At 41.5% G+C, this 23,119-nt stretch overlaps 1 protein-coding gene across 3 annotated transcripts in view; it reads right to left on the bottom strand.

The window, feature by feature from the left end:
• VPS41 (VPS41 subunit of HOPS complex) overlaps positions 1 to 23,119 on the bottom strand; it is a 169,907-nt gene that overhangs the window by 75,676 nt on the left and 71,112 nt on the right. The gene's annotated exons all lie outside the window — the stretch shown is intronic.

Here is a 23,119-nt window from a genome sequence, read left to right as displayed (position 1 = left end):
CAAAATATTTTCAATTTTTAGATGACTGCAACAAGAAAGACAATATTGGCAAAAAAAATACAAGCAGAACTAAAAGTATAAGATTTTGGTGCATAATATAAAATTTAGGATAAGCAAAAATGTAAACCAGAATTTTTGCTTTTGAATGGTTTGATAAAGCTAAATTTAAACATTATACTTCCAAAATATTAACCTTTGTAAAATAGACAATATCAAATTTCAGTTGCAATCCTGGAAATTAATACAGCAGATACAGTGGGGCAAAAAAGTATTTAGTCAGCCACCAATTGTGATTGTCTGGATTTGTTTTCTCATTTTGTCTCTCATAGTTGAGGTCTACCTATGATGACAATTACAGGCCTTTCTCATCTTTTTAAGTGGGAGAACTTGCACAATTGGTGGGTGACTAAATACTTTTTTGCCCCACTGTACATGTTAACATGGAGATTCACAAAGATTTACATATTACATATCCATGGGAAAACTAGAATCCATCTCTTCACTTTTCAAATAAATACACATCACTGCTATTTCTAAGGTTCCTAAAATATAGTATTAGCTGCGGCTTACATTATTTGAGCTGGTGACTCCTAAGGAAGTGGGCAGCGTGTTTGGCCATCTCGATCCTGTCCCCTACTGAGCTGTAAAAGCAGCCAGGGAAGTGAACCACAATTGGGCTCATACAGTAGTATTTGACAAGGAAGTGCCCCCAGCCTTGAAAGAGGTAGGTGATGTGCCCCCCCCCCCAAGAAGCTATCCTGGGACTAATTACCAGTCACCAAACTTCCATTCCTGGTAAAGCTTGATGAGAAAATGGTCAGTCTGCAGGTGAGAACAACCCTGAAGGAAACTGAGTCAGCTTTGATCATGTTAATAACCTTTGGTGGAGCTGGTATGTTCTCCTTGTTCTCTTGGTGACTTTTGATACAGTTGACTAGTATTCTTCTGAGCTGATTCTGTTTTCAGTGGTTCTCTTCCTTCTTTCTTCCTTTCTTCTTTCTTCCCTTCTTCAGTTCCAGTCAGTTAATGGCAAGAAAAGATTGTTCACTATGCCCTTACTTACGGCCTGCTGTAGGGTTCTAATCTCTCTTCCCTCCTCTTCAACATCTGCATGAAATGGCTTGTAAGTTAATTTGCTGGTATGGGGTTTGATATAATCAGTATGCCAATGATGTCCAGGTATATTTTTTGATCCTGGACTGGCTAAGTGAACCTTTCAGGGTTCAGTCCCAGAACCTCAAGGCTGTATGAGTTTGAATGGGGAAGAACTGTCTCCAACTCAGACCTACCAGGACCAAATGCCTGTGCATGCTTGCACAGATGTGGGATATTCCAACATTGATCTTTCAAGAGTCATTCATGCCTCAATTACCCCCACAGCTTGTCTAATGCAACACATAACTGATCCACATGGGACTGCTCTTGAAGACCACCTGGAAATTTCAGCTGGCCCACAATACAGCTGCACAGACAGTGATGAGTATGCCTTGGTTTGACCACATTGTATCTGCTTTATGAGCTGCACTGGGTACCTCTTTGCTTCTAGGTGTGATTCAAAGTGCTGGCATAGGCTCTGGTTACTTGAGGACACTTATCTCCTATAAGATGTGTTCAAGCAGTTCTGACAGGATTGGTGTGCTCTGTATTCCATTGATCAAATAATGCCATTTATTGGTACCCATAAAGTGTGCCTTCTTTGTAGCAGTGCCTGCCCTCTGGAATGAGGTCTCCTCCCCACTAGAATGTCAAATAACCTTAAAATCCAGGGTCTTTGCCCAGGTCTTTGGAGAGGATTGATGCCTGTTTCTTCCCTTCCACTCCCCTTTGAGTTTATTTTCTTTCCCCTTCATTGTTCTTTTGTCTTGTGCTGTTGACATATATTTTAAATTGCTGTTTTAAATGCTTTAACTATTGTAAACTACTCAGAATCCTTTTGAGTCAGGAAGCATACAAATTTAATATATTATTATTATTGTTGTTGTTGTTATGATTATTGATCACACTCAGCCAGATGTTTAGGTTGAATTTGGCATTTTTGTGTCTTGGGAATGATCTGGGATAGGCTGATGGTTGAAGTTTAATGATGAGGAAAATACTTCAAAGGTACTGTCAAGCTGTTCCAAGTAAAGCTGCCTTTTGCAATGGGCTGATCATGATTTTGTCAATGCCAATCATGTTCAAGTAGTGCTTCAGTTGTTTTGAGATTGCACCCAAGGTGCCTATTACTATTGGTGCTATTCTTGCTTTCTTTTGCCAAGGTTTTCTATTTCTGTTTGGAGTCTTTATATTTTATTATCTTCTCAAGTTCTTTCCCTTTTATTTTGCTGTCTTCAGGTACTGCGATTTCCACTATACAGACTTTTTTGTTTTTCTTGTAAAAAATGATTAAGTCTGGGATGTTATGGGGCAAAGTCTGATTTGTTTGAATTGTAAAGTCCCAGAATAGTTTAGCTTCTTAATTTTCTATGACTTTCTCTATTTTCTGTTCCCACCAGTTCTTGTTTGCAGATAAATGGTATTTCTTGCAGATCTTCCAATGCAATGTTATAGCTACTTTGTCATGCCTTTATCTGTAGTCAGTCTGTGCAATCTTCTTGCGGCAGCTAACTAGGTGGCCACTTTTCTTTGTAGTCTGTTTCTGTCTTCTCAATTCTGGCTTTGTATGAGTTTGCTCTTAAGGCTTGGTCTTATGCAGTAAGAATTAGCCCCTTTGGATCGTTCTTCAATTTTCTGCTCCAAGCCATTGCCAAGTCTTGTTGTTATCTACTTTGTTCACTATTTTTTAAAATTACATTTGGCCGTTTAATATTTTGCCTTGTCATATCTTATTAGGGTTGGTCACAAAGTCAGCCAGATGTTTAGATTGCATTTGGCATTTTCATCAACCTATTGAGTCCTTCCCAAAGATTTAGGATAAGCAGATGTTGATGTTTCATGATGATAAAAGTATCAATCAATCTTTATTACAGTTACAGACCAGCAAAGTGTTAAAGGTATTGTTGCAAGATATAAGCTGTTCCGAATAAAGCTGACTTTTACACTGACCAATGGTGATTTTGTTAATCCTGATGGTATTCAAATATTCTTCAGGCACCGGAGGTATCTATTACTATTGGTGCTACCTTCTTTTGCCAGTCTTTATATACTTTATTATGATTCATTACTCTGTTAGCCAGATGTTCAGATTGGATCTGGCATTTCTGGCATTTTTATCTATTGAGTTCTTCCCAAGGGCCTGAGATGGGCAGATGTTAATGTTTCATAATGTTGAAGGTATCGTCACAGGATAAATTTATTGTTCCAAGTTGCCTTTTGCAATTAATCAATTATGATTCTGTCAGTCAATTTCTATTTGCAAATCTTTGTCTTCTATTCTGCTGTTGCCATGTCCACCACACCACCACCACTACCAGCATCATGATTATTTGGTCACACATTATTATTACAGTATAATTAATCAAATTATGGAGTTTACTTATTTTAATCAAACATATATAATACTACAAGTTTGCCCAGAATCAAAAATAATTAGAAACTTTCACTTCACAACAGGAAAGTGAAAGGAACCCATGACTCTGAGAGTTACATATGAATGTTAAATTATGGTATGATTCATGCTGTGGGGTACCACAGAATGGGATACCCAATATTCACCTAATTTCTTATTTATCACAGTTCCTGATATCCCCAAACTGCTATAGCTGGTCCCTCAAAATTCACCAGATTTTGGTAAAGCTGCAGTTAATGTTAGGTATTTAAGCAAGAATCACATAGGTTGAATCAAAAACTACTTCACTTAGCACAGCCCTACTGAAGTTAATGTACTAAAATACAATTATGTTCTATTTGTTTCAACATTTTCTAGTAAAGGGGCGTTGACTTACCTGAACGCCTTTTCTCAGCAGGATGATGTAGAGTCCAATGGATGGGTTCTATGACAGCCTTCCTGCCCGGCAGACTGGGTAAAAAACTTTGGAAACACCCCTTCCTCTGGGCGTGACCCCAGTTTTGACTTAGGCGAGAAACTTTGTTGGAATCAATATTGCAGCTCTTTATTACCTACCTGCCTAGACCTAACCCCTGGGTGGGCTTGGACTCTACATCATCCTGCTGAGAAAAGGCGTTCAGGTAAGTCAACGCCCCTTCTCCAGCAGGATGGCTGTAGAGTCCAATGGATGGGACATACCAAAGCCCTCATGTTCCCCTGGGAGGGAAGTCTAGGCTACCGAATTCTGAGCAGATACGACTTGCTGTAGCACTCTTCTACCAAAGGCAGCATCTGATGCGGCCAGGGAGTCTAAACGGTAATGCCGGATGAAGACAGACGGTGAAGACCACGTCGCTGCCTTACAAATTTCTTCTACCGGCGCTTGTGTTAGCCACGCCGCCGAAGTGGCTGCGCTCCGTGTTGAGTGGGCAGTCACATGTGCGGGTGCTGGTAGTTCCTGCGAGACGTAGGCCTGGGCTATGCAGGCTCTGATCCACCTACCTATGGTGGAAGAAGACACCTTCTTTCCCATAGATGATGGTTGAAAGGAAACAAATAATGCTTCTGTCTTGCGGAATGTCAACGTGCGTTTCACGTAGAAACACAGCGCTCTACGCACGTCCAGCTTGTGCCATCTATGCTCTAGCCTGTGTTTGGGTTTTGGGCAGAAATCGGGAAGAATCAATTCCTGAGATCTGTGAAAGATGCTGTTTACCTTCGGAATGAAGGCCGGGTCTGGCCTAAGGACGACCCTGTCCTTGAAGAAGGTACACAGATCCTTCCTTACTGATAGTGCCGCTAGTTCTGAAATTCTTCTTGCTGAAGTGATTGCCACGAGGAAGGCCACCTTCAGAGATAGGTGGTGAAGAGAACATGAATCAAGGGGCTCAAATGGTGCTGATGTCAAGGCTAGAAGGACTTTAGGCAGGTCCCAAGATGGGTACCTGTGAATGACGGGGGGCTTTGTGTTGGACGCCCCCTTTAAAAAGGTGCTAATCGCTGGATGTTGCGCTAGGGATGTCAAGTTGTCGCAAGAGAGAACAGTTGAGAGGGCCGATATCTGTCTGCGAATAGTGTTGACTGACAGGCCCTTGTTAAGACCCTCCAGGAGGTAATCTAGAATATTGGGGATGGATACTGTAGCTGGATCTAGGCGCACAGAAGCACACCACCTACAAAAGCCTTTCCATGTAGCATTGTAAATCCTGTTCGTGGACTCTCGTCGTGAAGCTTGTATGATCGATATCACCCCTGCCGAGTAAGCTTGCTCGGCTAAACTTTGCTGCTCAAATGCCAAGCGGCTAGTTGTAGCCACTGGGGGTCTGGGTGCACAAACTTGCCCTGGCTGAGAGTTACTCTGTCCGGGGGAATCCTCCATGGGGGTGATATCGAAAGGTCCATGAGGTCGGCAAACCACGGGCGCCATGGCCAATGCGGGGCAATGCAGACTATCTCTGCGCCTTCCCGGATCAGCTTGCGTATGGTTGCCGGTATTAAGGGCAACAGTGGGAAGGCATACAGGAGATGCGCCGGCCACTGACACCTGAGAGCATCCGTTCCCTCCGACCCCGGAGACGGGAATCTGGAGAAGAACCTGGGGAGTTGTGTGTTCTTGTGGTTGGCAAATAGGTCCAGGTGCGGTTGCCCGAATCTCCGGGAGATCTCCTCGAACAGAGCCGGATCCAGGCGCCATTCCGCCTGATCCACCTTGGCTCTGCTCAGGCAGTCTGCCTGGGTGTTTGCCTCCCCCGAGATGTGTTCTGCCTTGATAGAACTCACGTTGGTTTCTGCCCACCGAGCCAGAGCTAACGCCCCTTCATTAGTTCCGCTGATCGCGTTCCCCCTTCCTTGTTTACATGGGCCTTGGTTGCTACATTGTCCGTTAACACGAGGACGTGCCTCCCTGTTACTAGATGTGAGAAATGGCGTAGGGCCAGGTGGATGGCCCGGAGCTCTAGCCAATTGATGCTGTGTGAGAGGTCCTTCTGGTCCCACTGGCCCTGTGCTATCTGGGTTCCCAAATGGGCTCCCCATCCGAACAGGCTCGCATCTGTCGTGAGCGTGACCCTGTTCGGCTCTTTGAATATGCTCCCCTTGAGTATCTTGGGAGATATCCACCATTTCAGAGATCTCATCACCTGTGCTGGTACCAAGACCTTCCTGTTGGAGGTGCTGAGATTCCTCCTCTGGTAGGGTAGGAGGAACCACTGCAACTCCCTCGAGTGGAGTCTTGCCCATGGTATAATGCCCATGCAAGATATCATCTTTCCCAGGAGTTTCGAGAGCTGTATCAAGGGCACTCTCCTGATTCTCTGAATTTGTTGAATTAGCTTGGATATGCTGATTCGTCGATCCTGGGAAAGGTATACCCTGCACTGTGACGAGTCTATTACTGCGCCTAGGTGTTGCAGTCTCCTTGAGGGAGTGAGATGACTTTTGGCCAAATTGACCGAGAATCCATGCCCCTGCAGGGCTCGGATTGTGGTCTTGAGATCTACCCTTGCTTGTTCCTGAGATCTGGACTGGATCAAGATGTCGTCCAGATAGAACTGTACGCGAACCGGCATCAGTCTGAGATGGGCCGCTATTACAGCTAGAATCTTGGTAAATACCCTTGGCGCTGAGGATAGTCCAAAGGGTAGGGCCCTGTATTGGTAATGTCGGCCCGCGTAGGTGAATCTGAGGAATTTCCGGTAGCTGGGATGAATGGGGATGTGTAGGTACGCCTCTGTTAGGTCTATTGAGGATAGTAGATCCTCTTCCCTGACGCTGGCTAGGATGGATTTCAAGGAGTGCATCTTGAACCTCCTGTATTTTATGTAATAATTCAGGCCCTTCAGGTCCAATATTGCTCTCCATCCTCCTGACGGCTTCGGGATAACGAAGAGGATGGAATAAAATCCTCTTCCTTCCTCTCCCCTTGGTACCCTCTCTATGGCTTGAATTGACAGGAGGTGAGCTATGGCCAAAGTTAGCAACCTTGCCTTGTGTACCTTTCTGGAGATGGGACATCTGATGAACCGGCTTGGTGGGGGAGAACAGAAGTCTAAGGTCAGGCCATGCCTGATCGTTTCCAAGACCCAGGAGTCGGTAGTGGTCTGCTCCCAGACCTCGATGAAATTTCCTAACCGACCCCCGATGGGAGTGTCCTGTTTGGCGTCACTTGGTGCGCTTAAAGGATCTGCCTCCCGATCCCCTATATGGGCGTCTGGACTGGAACTGGCCTCTGGCTCCTGTGTTTTGGCGATCCTGGGGTCGATCCTGTCTCGGATAGAAGGATCGCGAGCCTCTGGGCCAGTCCCAGGATTGCCCTGACCGAAAGGGCTGCCTCCATTCCCAGGGGTTTCCTGGGCGGGAGTCCTGTCTCCGGAAGTCTTGACTGCTTCTCCTATCAAACTTCTTTGATGGGTGTACTAATATTTTCCTCTTGTCTCTGCCTTCACTGACATGTGGGTCCAGTATGGACCCAAATAGGAATGCCCCGCTGTGTTTGGACGTCGAGAGACGCCACTTGGACCTCAGGTCTGTCTTCCAATTTTTGAGCCACAGTAGCCTACGCGAGGCTACTGTGGCCGCAATGGATCTTGCCGCGTACTTCGTTGCGTACAGCGAAGCGTCAGCCGTGAATTGAGAGGCCGCGAGGAGCTTGGCCAATGTCTGGTGTACTCTGACCTGATCTGGAGGCACCGTGCTTTGCAGCTCCCTCAGCCACATAATGCAGGCCCTCGCGAAGAATGATGATGAGGTGGCTGCTTTGGCCGCCCAGGCTGCAGCCATGTGGGAGCGACGGAGGGAGTGTTCAAATTTCTTTTCTTCCGGTTTCAAGGCTTCCGCCATGTCTCCTGGAATCGCGGAGGTAGAAAATAATGAGATCAAGGGGTTATCTACCATAGGAAACTCTAACATGTTCGAGAATGAGGGAGAAAGGTTGAACAGCTTTCTTTCCACGCTATTGGGCGCCGGTGGGCTTGCCAGTGAGGACCATTGTTCCTCTACCGTGGTCATGAAGACCTCCGGACATGGAATGTACTTATCCTGTGAGACCTTCTTGGCAAATAGAGGATTGGCCTCCTTGCTTGTAGAGGGCATCTCCTCCTGTACTGAAGTTAGGCTGACTGTGGAGACTGCCTTTATCAGGAGTGATTTTAGGAGCGCAGGGTTAAAGAGGCCAGAGCTCGTCGCCTGCTCAGGTGCGGTCTCCTCATCCTCCGAAAGGGGCATGTCTGACATATCAAGGTCTAATGAGTCACCCTCTCCTATTTGAGAGGAAGTCTCAGAAATGTTGGTAGGGGGCGGCCTGGGTCGTCCCTTATGGGGTGTGTGAAAGGCCACTTGTCCCTTAGAAGCCATGAACTGAGAAAAGGCATCCTGCATGAATGCCTGGAATCGTGCCGACCATATGTTCTCCTGCGCTTTGTCGCTGGAATGACACGCTGGAGTGTGGTCGGGTGAAGAAGTTGGCGAGGAGGGAGTGGAGGAATCTAACTGTTCAGTTTCCCCAGGAGGAGACCAAGTTTTGAGAACTTCCTGGGCAGTAGGTTCTGAGATGGGTGTCACCACTGGGAAAGGGGAAACCATGCTTGTCCCAGTGGAATTGGTTCTCTGTGCCCTGCTAATTTGTCTTTCTAAAGCCAAATGTCTCCTCGAAGCCTCTCGCTCAGCCGTTTTAGATTGTCCCTTCTGAGTAAGATGCTTTGTTTTAGCCTTCTTCTTCCCCCCCACCTCTGGTTCAGAGGATCTGCGTTTTTGCTGCTGTTGTGGGGGGGACAATTGAGGGACCTGTGTGACTGAATACGAGGCATTGTCTGCCATTGTGCCAGACACCCCGAGTAGGTAATGCCTGGAGTGGGGGAATAAGATACGCAGATCAGATGCAGATGCTTGGGGCTGAGCCCTCCTCTGCCTATACCAACAATGGCCGGACAGACAGGATTCTTTGGACAGGAGATCCTGCAAGGCAGTGACTAAAGGTCACTATATGAACAGTTAGAGAAAATTATTCCTCCTCACCTCCTCACCTAATCCCAGGACTCTTCAGCCCTGGTCCAACACAATGCAACTGGTGACTTTAACTCCCCCAATTTGTGACTGTAAAAACAGATCACGTTCGAATTGATTGCAGTTTGCCTATTTTCCCCCTCTTCCCTCTTTGTAATGCAAGTAGGCTCCTCCGGATGGCGAAAAGCCCCACCCACAATGGAACGGCGGGTTAATCCGCTCGTTCAAAATGGCGAATTGGAGGAGGCCACTCCCCCCAACCACAGCCTATGGAGACCACGAGGCTCACAATGGCGGTTCTAGCTGCCGGCTCTGAAATTTTCCTTGTCCTCCCTGCGCGCCGGCAAAGGAAAAAAGGGGGGGCAAGCAAGGAGGCGAACGCCGGCTAAAGCAGCCCTTTCGGGCTTTGAGTGCAAGGGGGGGAGGGCCCCGCGCCGATCAGCTGATAAATGTGCTGGGGGTCGGTAAACGACCCGGTGAGCCCCCCGAACTCCTTGGCTGGTCTCCCTAGCCCTTGGGGATACTCTCACCACTCCGATGATCCTCCGTTGGGTGGAGATCCGGTCTGAGCCAGCTGCTAAAGGTCTTGTTATTGCTAATTTCGTCTGGAAATTTAGTCTGGGAAGAGGGAGATTTTGTCTTAAGCTATGGATTTTTGAAGAGCTGAATCTCGCACTGCTATCGGGCTTCGAGACTGAGTCAAAACTGGGGTCACGCCCAGAGGAAGGGGTGTGGCCAAAGTTTTTTACCCAGTCTGCCGGGCAGGAAGGCTGTCATAGAACCCATCCATTGGACTCTACAGCCATCCTGCTGGAGAAATATGATTTACTCTGCTTTTTTTTCAGATCATATACATTTTTGCCTTTAATCCATAATACTCCAATCTGAGAGCCAATGTGGTATGGTGATTAAAGCTAGTGGATTAGAAGCTGGGAGTTCCATCTATCTTAGGTACAGAAACCAGTTGGATGACTCTGGCCCAGTAACTTTGTCTCAGCATTAGTAAGAGATAGCCTACAAATGTTACCAAGAAAATTATGAGGATTTATCCATTAAGTTGCTAGGAATCCAGATTGACTGAAAGACATACATATTCTAATGCATGTTTCTTGAATGCATAGCGTTCATCTTTTCAGATTTTACAATGAAAAATATTATGTTTATAATATTAAATAAGATTGTGGAAAAGAAGGACTACTTTGTAACATTTGCTTCATAAGAAGCTTTTCCCCTAATTTCTGTTATAGTAGCTAAAGACAGACTAGTTTGCAAATTGTTATGGAGGAAACAGTGAGGGGGGAAAAAATCACCATAAATCGCCTGGATCAAGGCCAGTGAGTGGACAGAGAAGAGTAAGCACAACTCACGGAAACCTATATAAAACAACTATTATTCAACTATTAAACTGATTTTTTTTCTTGAGAAAATTGGAGTGGGATTATTTTATGCACAACCACAAGGTGGTACCAAAAGACAAACATTTCTGTCAAGTTCAGAATTAGTAAATTAAATTGGAGAAAGTTGATAAACAAAAACACATGCTTGCATTGTTAAAGAAACAGAAATTATCCAGTTTTCACCATTTAGCTAAAATACTATATATTAAATCATATATCAAAATACCATATATTCTTGACTTCTATTGAATGCAGCAAAAAAAATTCATTTCAATATTAAATCAATTTAAATTAACGCCTTTCATCAAATGGATTATGAATAGACTATTGCAAAACAAGAATAGATAAGGGAGTTAAGAATCTGAGCATTTGTGTTATGCAAAACTGATTATTGTTATTCTTTCAATGGCACTTAGTACTTGTGTAGTTGTATCATAGACATCACAGGAAAAAATTTCCCAAGGAACGGTAGACCATACATTCAATGTCAGATATGGAAATAATTTGCATGCAGAACACAGAGTCCTGTACATTGTATTTTCTGTTTGTTAATGGGCCAATATGCTTCTTTTGGGGGGGGGTATCATACTGATTTTATATATTTGACAATTGCACATAATTTCTCAGAAGAAAATCTCTCATATTTTGAAAAAAAAAAAAAAAACCAAGGCACTGCCTTATGCCAAATTATATTGAACTAAATCAACAATGATCTAATCTTCAGTCTTTTCAGCCTTACTTGAAGAAGGGAGAGATAAAATCTGGAATATTATTGTATATTAAATTTGTACTTGTTCAATTCCAAAAACCTGGACAGTCCACAAGTAAGACATAACCTCCCCCCCCCACAAATAAATCAATGCAATAATGAACAAGAATAAACATAAAAAAGCAGAAATTGTTTCCATTGAGCTATAACTCTTTTCTTTACCTTCTTCACCGTTTTATAGAAAGGGTGGTATAGTTTATTTATTTAGCTTATGACATATCATACACGGACTAGCAATATATATTAACTTTTCACCTAGATTAGCAAAACACAATAAAATATAAAGGTTAAAAAGATCTATGTTCAAATATCAATGTCTAGGCCATCTAGTAAAGCACTGTTTATATTTTAAAATATCAGATACTGGACTGGTATATGTATCAGCTTACAGACATCATGATATGATCTAAAGTTTGACCCTGGGACCCCACAAACACACTGAGGGGAGGATACTGTGCCCCATTTATACACAGAGTCCCGGCAAACATTGTGTGAGATGCAAATCCTATTCAGGATTATCCATTGCTGACATGGTAGTTCAAAGTTTGTCACCTTTTTTATGGGGTCACTTATATATCTTCCAACATCTTGGCATTCAGCAACCCATTTGGCTTTCCACTGGCAATCAGTATTAAAGCTGTTGGGCAGATGCTGTGCAAGTGTCAGCGGGGGCTTCCTGGATTGGAGTCTTCTGGATGATAAATGAGGAAGATTGGCATGCACTGGTAGCAATGAGTTCATATTTTTTCAGTATTCTTTCACAAGTGACTCACAGCCCCAGGGAAGCAGGATATGACTTTTGGGACATAGTAGAACTAATCCATTACCATCAAGTAAACCAGAAAGGCACACCTAGGCTCAGGTCTGAATACGCGACACAGGAAATAGTCTCAAAGTTCATGCCACAGGAACAGGAAACTTCCAAACAAAAGGCTAGAGAGGGTATAAAAACCCTTTGCCTATGTGCTCACCCCTTCTCTCCTCTGCTCTTTCCTGCAAGGACCATCTTTCCGCTTCTTCAATAAACTGTAACCATCTTCCCAAAGCAGTCGCCATGTTGCTTATTTATTCCCGGCTTGGATGAACCAGGATGAAGACTTTACTTCTAGCAATTTGGCACCCCAGAGATGGGAATCCAAGCTAACCTCTCCAATGGACTTAGACTGGTAAGCCCCATCTTGCCGGCAGCAGACCCCCTTGTGTCTGTAGATGGGTTTCCCAGGCCTTGCCCATGTGGAGCCAGGGTAGTAAAGGGAGTTTTGAGAGTTTGAGCCCAAGGGCTGTTTTGGAAAGAAGGTGAAGGTGAGTATCTCTAAATTTTAAGTTTAAAGCCCAGGGGAACAAAGAAAATGTGTGTATGTCTGTATGTGTGAATGAAAAGACCCTTTTTTCCCAATCACAGTTGGATTTTGCTCCTTCTGTTCTTTCCTAGCCGCAGAAAGGATCTGTTTAATTGGCAGAACCTGGAAAGCATGGGGGTTTAGTCAGAGTGTAGTTAAGGAAAAGGGAGAGGCTGTGTGAAAATGGAATGGAATGAGTGAATGAGAGAATTGGATTTGGGCAACCAGCTGTTAAGGCCCTGTAAGCAAAGGCCACCTATATGAGCGGCCCATACTCAAGTGCACAAAGCACAAGTCCTCACAGACTTCTTCTGAGTCTGAAAACTGATAGGCGGTGTGTGAACGGAGGCCGGGTATCTGTGTGCAGGTCCTCCTCGGACAACGTATTTTTGAGGTCCGCAAAACCACAGGGGTCCCTAAACTGGAAGAGCCACTTACTCCATGTAGGCACCGGAGTCCTTTCTGGGCAATTTTTTAGTGGCCAAAAATTGAGCCGGAGCGACAGGTTTGTTGTCACTAAGAACAGCTGGGAAGTGTTGCTAAGGAGAAAAAAAAAAACCGACTGAGCCAATTTGGACCCCACATCGGAAGGGGAACATGGGTAGCTGCAGTTCGAGGGTTGGAATTAGGACACTTATTGGAGATGTGCTCGAGGTGTGGGACGAGAGGCTGAGTGCCTGTCCTGGATGGTAAGAAAAAGAAAAAAGCGAGCAAGACAAATTTGTGAGAATGAGTTTTGCTTAGGGCTTTGCTAGGGAAACCAATTTGGCAAAATAAAGATACTTAAAAGGGAAAATAAGATAGTGATTCTCTTTCTCTCTCTCTCTCTATGCAACTACGTGGTATGTTTAAAACGTGTGCCTTCCCTAACTTGAGTTATCTGAAATTTATGGTGGGAATGACTAGAATGTGTAAAACTAAGACTTTTATTTCATCTTCTGTTTTCCTTGTCTTTGTGTATATATGTTTGTCAAAGTCTTTGTGTGAGAGGTAAATGTGATTATTAACTGTTTCAAATCCAAAGAGAAAAGAATTTTAAATTCTGCTAGAAATTTTGCTTAAAATAAGCCACAAAAAGGAAATACCTCACTCTGTTGTCTGGCCAACAAACAGAGTGAAGAAAAATATGTTTGTTTGCTTGTTTGTTTGTTTTCCTCTTTCTCTCTGTGTACTCTTAAGAACAGTCCAAAGTTAGCAGGAAGGAATGTTTTAAGTTCATCTGCTAGAAAGGTTTCACTCTTGCATTTAATAATATATAATAAAGTTGGAAGGGACCTTGGAGGTCATCTAGTCCAACCCCCTGCTCAGGCAGAAAACCCTATATGAACTTTATCAAACGCCTTACTGAAGTCCAAGAAAATTATATCCACAGCATTCCTCTAGTCCACTCATTTTGTAACTGGACCAAAGAATGCAGTAAGATGTGTCTAGCATGATCTGTTTTTAACAAACCCATGTTGGCTTTTAGTATTGACTTTGTTTGCCTCTAGGTGCTCGTTGATTATCTTTTCCAGAATCTTCCCAGGTATTGAGGTCAGGATGATGGGTTAGTAGTTTTCTTTTTTCTTTTTTTGAAGAGGGGAACTGCATCAGCTCTTTTCCAATCCTCTGGTAGTTCCCCAGTGCTCCAGGATCTTTGAAAAAGATAGTTCAGTGGTTCTGAGAACACATCTGCCAGTTTCTTGAGAACCTTGGAATGTAATCCATCTGGTCCTGGTGATTTGAACTCTTCTAGGCTGGATAGGTGCTCATTTACCATTTTTCTTGTCTATCTTAACTTGTGTTTCTAATCTATTTTTTATGGTATTGTGTTTGATAAGTTGGACTGTTATAGTATACCCCTATTGTAATGTCATTTTTCCCCCTTTTATATTGATCCAAATGCATTCAAGACAGTTTTCATCATTGTTGTACCCTATTTCTGTAGATATGTAGTTATTTCTTATATAGAGAGAAACTCTGCCTCCTCTTTTATTTGATCTGTTCCTTTTAAACAATTGAAATCCTCTAGCTGAGTGTTTCATTTGTGGTTTTTATCCCACCATGTTTCTATAATAACAACTATATTATATTTGCTCTCATTCTTTATGACTGATACCTATGTGTTAGTGCACTTGTGTGAGACTATTAAAAACTTGATTTTGCTTGATAGCAAGGTTGATATTCTTGTCCACACACATCTATGTTACTTGCACTGCTAACCCTGTAATTTTTGATTGCTGGGGACAGGGATGTTCTGTATCAATTAACTCACTGTCCCTTGTTTAAATATTCCTCCAGAAAATCTGTGAGTTTATTGCCAAGTAACTCAGTTCCTTTCTTTGATGGATGTAAACCATTTCTTTTGTACATTGTTTCATTGGAATACCATTTCATGGTATCCAAAATTGTCATTTCTGATTTTTTGGTCAGTGTCTGTTGTTGGGTTAATTTCCTTCTCAATTCTGTCTAAAAGGTGTTAATTTTTGTTCCAGGGGAAATCCAGTGTTAAATTATTTTATTGTTGTGTACCTTTGGTGTTTCTATTCTAATCCTGTCAATCCTAATTGCTGTTAGCCAGTGTGTGCATTCCTTATAGCAGTAGTTCTCAACCTGTGGGTCGGGACCCCAATTGGGGTCGAACGACCATTTCACAGGGGTCGCCAAACAAGGCTGTCCGCCATTTTTCCCCCTTTCTTTGGCCACGCCCCTGGCACCCGGTGATGTATAAGTGGTTGGGGATCACCACAACATGGGGAACTGTATTATGGGGTCGCGGCATTAGAAAGGTTGAGAACCACTGCCTTATAGCCAGTGTGTGTTAAGTGTTTGTGAGTCAGATTAGTTTGTATTGGGTACTTCTTGTATTTGCCAAGATATTTTCTCTTTGGAGTGAGGAGGGGGCGTCCTGCCTGCTGGGTCCTGCCCCAAGCTCTGGAAAATCATTCTGCAATGTGTTGTAAATGAGTTTGTGTTCTAAATGGGTTTTATCTATCTATCCTTTTCCTGAAAAATGTGTGTCTATTTACAAGAGCCTTTTGAAGCTCAAGTCTGCTTGTTTGGGGAAATAATTTTCTTAAGTTACTTTTCTTATCCTATCACTTTGGTGAAACTACTATGAAGCTTTCCTGAAACATATAAGCATTTCTCAATCTCTAAAACAATGTGGTCTATTTTGGAATAAATATTAAAGGCAGATTCTCCTGTCCCTGGCAAGTTGCACACCTTAAAATATTAGGCTTTTAAAATTATTTGGATATTTCAGCATTCTCAAGCTGCCCAACTGCAAATGTTCAAGTTCAAAAGTGAAACATTTCATGTATATTCTCTTACCAAAATCCAGCCTTTCTTTTGTCATCTGGGATGTCCTCATTTTGTCTGCCTGTTTCTTTGACCATTGCAATATTGATGCCTTTTCAAACTGCCTGCAAGCTACCCCCCCCTTCCAATTCTTTTCTTGCTCTTTGTTCTCCATACCTTTTGTCTGCCTCTCCTGGGAGAGTCCACCCAGAAAGGTGGGGAGACCTTGTTCTTGTATCTTGTATCAGCCCTGCATAGATGACAACCCCCCCAAACCTTTGGAAGCAGAACACACAGACCCAGATGCTGCCTCCATCCATTTGAGCCATGGAATTGAGTTTTAAATCCAGCCATCCACTAAAAAGCCACCTGAGTGGAATATCTTCCCAAGACCTACCATTCTCCCAGATGCCTGTGAGAGGTGCAGAAGGAAGGAGTCCTGGAGCCACTGGTCCCCAAGTGAAGCCTCAGAAAAGAAAACTAGAAAGACTATGGGGGGAGGGTGGAAACTCATTGTAAAGTTTTCTTTCTGCCCCATTTATATTGTAACAAGCCAGTTGAATGTATTAATGGAGAGATGGCATTTGGGAATAGTTGGTATAGCAAGTACTGAACACCTTGGACTTCTGTCTGGTGGGAGAAAAAATTTATTCAGAATGTTTGTATTGCCTGTTTGTATTAGTAGTTGCACACACAAACACCATTCAGAGTCTATCCCCTCCACCTACCTTTAGTAAAGTTCCTCAGGCTGATTTTTGCTCTATTGCACCAAAGCTTTGTAGGAACAACTTCCAACAGATTCCAAGGGGGAGGGACCCAGTCCCCCCTCAGGTGATTTGCAATTCTTATGCCCTGACTAAAAAAGCAACAGGAAAGAGATCCCCAAACCTCAGCCCTGAATATCTTGCACTGGTGGGTTCAGACTGGGATTCCTAGAGCTCACTGTGTGCAATTTAAGAAAAATTTAATAGCCTGGCATACTGGCTAACCTTAATTGGCCATTACTAACCTGGAATGCACCGAATCTAGAGCTAAGGTAGGATACAACTCTTGAAAATGGGCCAGTGGTTATGTACTGAGGAGAACCATGGCTGTGAAGAATTTTGGGAGAAATGCGCAAACCTGATTGGAAGCTAAAAGTGACAGCCAACATTTGAAAATGATTGGCACAGAATATTGGACACTAAAAATTTCTTTTCCATCTAACAAATTTTTTGCCTTAACTTTTAGAACTTTATGGGTTGCAAGCTCCCCTTTGGGGAGCCACTGAATGACTGAAGGGATCTTTTTCTGCTGACCCCATTAATCTCTTAGTTTTTGGCTTAACAGTTTAAAAGCTTGTTTACTAAGTTTCCCTGACCAGATAAATTTTAATCTTGTGGCAATAAGCATGTCATACATTCACACACTTAAGGCACAAAGCGAGGATTGAGGGAAGTTAGCCCCAGAGAAGGAAATATTAAAAGGGCAGGAAAATATATTTTTCTCCAAAAGGATTTTTAAAAGCATTTTTTGAAAAGCAGAAACCTGCCCTCAAATCTCTCTGGCCCCAAGCAGGAGCCAGCCCTATACAAATGCAGATGTAAAACCATCAGGAAGGCTGGAGCCAGGGAACTCAAGAAAACAAAGGGACTTAAAATCTGCATACCTCACCCAAACTCTAAGAGTCATTAGCCCAGCCCCTGGGAAGCAGGATATGACTTTTGGGACATAATAGGACTAACCCATTACCATCAAGTAAACCAGAGAGGCACACCTAGGCTCAGGAAATAGTCTCAAAGTTCATGCTACAGGAACAGGAAACTTCCAAACAAAAGGCTAGAGAGGGTATAAAAACCCCTTGCCCATGTGCTCACCCCTTCTCTCCTCTGCTCTTTCCTGCAAGGACCATCTTTCTGCTTCTTCAATAAACTGTAACCATCTTCCCAAAGCAGTCGCCATGTTGCTTATTTATTCCCGGCTTGGATGAACCAAGATGAAGACTTTACTTCTAACAGTTTGATGTAGTATCTTTTTGCAATCTGGATTTGGAAGAAATAAATATACTTGACCAGAGTTTACAGTTTACTTTACTTTCATACTACTGATCAGCTAATATAGTGTAATTTTTGCAATGCTTGGTTATTATGTTACATTATTTCTCTGATAAATTCCAGGTTTGTTCTTGGAACTGTAGATTTTGTGTCTATTTGCACATTTGATTTTTTTGAAAGGGTCAGTAGCAACAGAGAACAATTTACTTTTTTTTCTAAACCAGTTTCAATTGGTGTATAAACAAGGAAGTGTTCAACTTATCACACGAATTGGACCATTAGAATTAATAAGGGGGAAAGTTAGAACTACTCAATTTATAACAACATAAACTTCACAAAACAGATGTAAAGCAGTACTAACAAAAAATTTATTCAGTTAAAATGCATTTATACAGCAGTCAATACACCCACTGGTGTATTGTGTAATTCAAGAATGCTGGTAAGTCTATAGTAAGCAATACACTTTATGTTTTATTATATATCTGTACATTTTAATACATATTCAATTTTATTATAATATGATGCATGTGAATACCATGCTTTTGAAGATGTGACTACAGATTGGATTTATTTATTTCCTATTAGTAAAATAAAAAAAAGAACCATGTGAAAGGAAAACTTTTACAGAATTAACTGAAACTAAAGAATTGTACTAATTCTTATGTGGGTTAATCAGCATAAGAGAATATATTTTCGTGACTGTTGTAAAGATTATGAATAATGGCAGTGTATACAATTTAGCATTTTCATAAACTAAACTAAACTAAACTCCTGTTTATCAAAGAATTAATGCAACATAATAACCAAGCATTCCAAAAATTGCACTATATTAGCTGATCAGTAGTATGAAGGTAAAGTAAGCTGTAAACTCTGGTCAAGTATATTTATTTCTTGCAAATCCAGATTGCAAAAAGATATTACATCAAACTGTACTATTGTATCACCATAACATAACATAAGTAAGGTAAGAAGATTAAACAAGACTCTCTAATGGTACCTAAACTATTTAACATACATGTCAGATATGCCAGTGACATGTTTAACAACATTAATACCACTAGCAATACAAGTAATCCTCACCTAATGACCACAATTAAGCCAGCACTTTGAGTTGCAAGTTATTGCCGCTATTAAGAGATGCCCATAAAACCCCTTGCTCAATGTCTGTAATTTTGATTCTCCCAGTTGCATTTCTTAAGAGACTGTGCGGGTTGTTAAATGGATGAAGCAAAAGGAGACAGGCAACTCTTTTCGAAAGAGGACAGGCAGCTCTTTTACTCCGTGAATGGAAGGGAACTCCCTTCATTGGGCCAGCTAAACAGGACTTGGATCTTTCCAAGCCCCATTCAGTCCATCTAGCAAAGTGTGCTCTTCCATGCATCAGCTGCCTGCTGAAGAGGCAGCTGCTTCGCTGTGTGTGTGTAAGCAAACTTCTTCCCTGGATGGGATGAACAGAGCTTGGATCTTTGAGATCTAAATTTTGTTTAACTGACTAAGAGAAGGAGTTCCTTTCCATGTGCAAGACTCTTTCAGTCTATACTTTGAGAATGAAAGACTTGCCTGTCAATTCTTGATTTGTCGTGTGGGGCAGACACCCTCTGCCAAGTAGCAATTTGGCTTTCAAAGAGACTGGCTGAAAAAGGTCTGTCCTGAAATCCAAGCTTGAATTTCAAGAATGACCTTTTTCAGCCAGCCCCCAGGAACCAGCCAGGTGGCAGTGTCTTGTGAACTTCCCTGTTGACTTTTTTTGAGAAATCAGAAGGGATTACAGGGCACTTACCCAGACTGCAATCACATGATTGTTATCAGGTGTAAAAGATCAGGACATGTGTTTAAAATGTCATGGTTATGTTCTGGAGTGGTCAAAGTTCTTAAGAAAAACACACAGCAAAAAGTGGTTCTCTTATCCCAGTGCCTCTTACAAGAGAATGACAGCCACTCAGAGGCAACAGTCTGGACAGTAAATCTCTTGAACAGTGGGTTTGGCACACAAAGAACAGTTTTAACTTCTCAAATGCAATTTGCTATAGGTGAATCCAAGCAAATTTGACTTTTTCAATAGCTATATTATGAGTTTAACTTTATGGGTGAAGCATGGGAAAACTTTCTGTAAAAGTTCACAGAGTTTAAAAAGCTCTGAATATCCTTAGCTGTATGGAGTGGTCTGCCACTCAAACACTGCTTGGACTTCATGGAGATTCATTTGAATTCTGTTTGTAGAAATGTGGTAGTTGAAGAAATTTAGCTGTTTCAAAACAAAAGCACATTTTCTAATTTAGTAAAAAGGTGATTTTCCCTGAGTCTACTCAAAACTTCCCATACATAGTGATTGTGCTTTAGTGGAGATCAGGATGCCATCTAGATAAAACGTCACAAACCTGTCAGCCACATGAAAAAAAAAAACTGATTCATAAATTTTGAGAAGAGTGCTCTGCAATTAACAAGTCTTAATGACCTTACAGTGTATTTGAACGTATTATACCTGGTGTCAAATGCAGTTAAGAATTTGTGGCTCTTCTAAACACTAATGAGTCTGTGTCCATTGCAAAGATCCAGCTTGATAAAAACATATGTGCTTTGCAATCTATCCAGCAAGTCCAATATTAATGGTCCCTCACTGTCACAGATTTGAATGGTGCACATTTGAATGGTGATGCTTGGGTCTTGCTTCTTGGGGATGAAAAGGGTAGGTTCTGAGGCTGATGACTTCAAAGCTCTAATAAAGCACTCCTGCAAGTTAGAACCCAAACACTGCTTTAAAATCACTATTTCCTTAGCTGGCATGGGATACTGCCTCTTAGCAGGTATTTTAGTTCCTGAAACTAGGTCTATAGTATAGTCACAGTCTCTGTGCAGGGAAAGGACTGCTACTTCTTCCTCTCCAAATACAGCTGTGAAATCTGCATCCTTGCTTGGTAGTTTCAGATTTGCTTTCCTGGGATTTGCTGACCAGAGAGAGGGGTTTGCCTTCTGGGCACTTTGATGAGAGCAAACTGGTAGATAAAGACATAATTTCTGTGCCCCAAACTAGCAAGAGGATTTTGTAGGCTCCAATGCATGACATCTTATCACTTATTTTACCAATAAGTACATTTTAAAAAATGGAATAAAATCTCTAGTTTCCTTATAATATAGCTGCATTGCGGCTTCAGAAACATAGAGCTTTCTAAAGAAATAGCTATCCATGAAGCACATACTTCTTAAAAATAGTTGGTTAATTTATATAGTTCATCTTTCTCTTGCCATAGTTTAGTGTTGCCATTATCACAATACACAATACCCATTTAAACTCAATAGGAGCTATCTACAAAGGAAGAAAATGATGATTGTATGACTGAGTTGTTTCCTTTCTTCTTCTCTCAATGAAGTATTTTAGGGCTTTATTTCCCATAAATTCCCATCCTGGCATTCAGCACTCTCAGTACTTATATTTCAATAGCAATAGCAGCAGCTGTAAAATCACTTCCATGGCAATATACTTCATTCCTCTGTATATTTTCTGCTAGTAAAACTATTTAATGCTTTGTTACAATTCAGTCATACTTAAGTTGTATGTCACATCAGCTTCTGTAGCATCTGATTACATCCATAACTTCAACCAAATAACATTAATGACAGCATAATGATGGTTATGTTTATTCTTCCTATTGGTATTTCTTGGACATTTGGACACCTTTTCATATAGTTTGTAATCTGGCCTTTGAAAACAGTAATTTGCTAACAATATTCCTGGAAACTGTTGAGTTCTTAAGAAACCAATTAAGGAAAGGTAATGTTCCACAGTGAGAATAAACTAGTCTTCCCTGATATGGTATGCTCCATATATGTGACAGAATAATTTTAAGGCTCCATGCTGTTGCAGATCATACCGCCTGTAATCTACATGTCTGAAGTCACCAGTTTACTTGATAAATCTATTCAAATCAGAATAGTCAGATAAATTTATCTGAATTAAAATGGTCAGTATAGCCACTTCTATAGTGACTGAATAACACAGCACTAGAATTATAAAATACATTGCAGAATGAGCAAGCAGTTTGAGATGCTACATAGATTAAACGGGTGTAGGAGTCAGATGTTCTCACATTCACATGAATAGCTTGACTTGCCTTATGATGAGACAATTATGGGGAATTTAGGAAAACAAATGGCTTTGCCTGACTTCTGAGAAAATGGGGAAAGGGTATTTATAGTGTTGCAACCCTTTTTACCAATTATTTTTCTATCACTGAAACAGTCTCTATTTATTAACATAATTCTAGCAGGCATTCTAGAAGAAACCACTACCGTAAACAAAATTATCAGGAAAGAGGAAATTGAGTGAAAGCAACAAAAAAACAATGACCAAAAACATTTTAAACAGAATAATAAACTGCTGTTACTAGCAACATAACTGCCTGATAAATGAATTTCCCATTTAAGTGGGTTAGTAACACAGGATATATTTGAAATCTTTCGAAGAATTACCGATAACATATGGGAGTCCTCAGTGAAAATATGAAGGGATTGTTTGGGAAATAAGGAGCTAAAATAGCTCCTTGTATTCTTCACTGTTATTTCAACAAAGTTTCATCCAGCCCAATGAAAGCAAAACTGTAACATCCACCTTAAGTAGTCTGTGTCTTCTTCCATGCAATGCACTCTCCTTTTGAAGCCAAGGTAGCTATAACAAATATTTCCTAAGGACAAATCTATTTTTCTAGATCAGAGATGCATATTAGTCTTCTAGGCCAAAAGAGTGTTTCTTAGCCTTTGGGATATGCATGGCAGCCACATTCCAAACATTAATAAGTGGAATTAGCACTTAAATTTCATTTGCATTTAAGTAAACTTAAATATAATTAAGATATTTCCTAATTATATCCTTTTGTTACTGACATTTCAAAATTTAGTTTAGTAATAACTTTTGGTCATAATTCCCTGAGGGCTGTACCATTATTTCTGAAGGATGTCTATGACCTAACTGCATCTCTACCTTACAGAAGAGCCTTGAAGGTGTTCAATGGCTGTTATCTCTTCTACAAACTGTTAAAAATTATGAGATAAAATTTCCGTGGTTCAAAGTCTGAACATCTTATTCTCTAGGCTAAATAGCTTTACTTTTCCTTATAGAAATGCTTGTTATTTAGACTAAGTCTAAGAATTAATAATGCATAACAATGCATTAGGACAAATCTGGACAGCTATTAAAATCTAGCTTCAGGCAACAGTGAATTAAAATAAGACAGCTGTTTCAGTTTAACATAGTGTTGAAACATAATTAATACTAATGCTAATTATATGTAGCCTAATCTTGAATATGTCTAAAAGATTCT

The sequence above is a fragment of the Crotalus tigris genome, unplaced genomic scaffold (assembly GCF_016545835.1).
Source record: "Crotalus tigris isolate CLP2741 ecotype Arizona unplaced genomic scaffold, ASM1654583v1 scf7180000017666.379230911805:20528666, whole genome shotgun sequence".
In the NCBI taxonomy this organism is placed as follows: Eukaryota; Metazoa; Chordata; class Lepidosauria; order Squamata; family Viperidae; genus Crotalus; species Crotalus tigris.
This window is presented reverse-complemented; position numbering and strand designations above follow the sequence as displayed.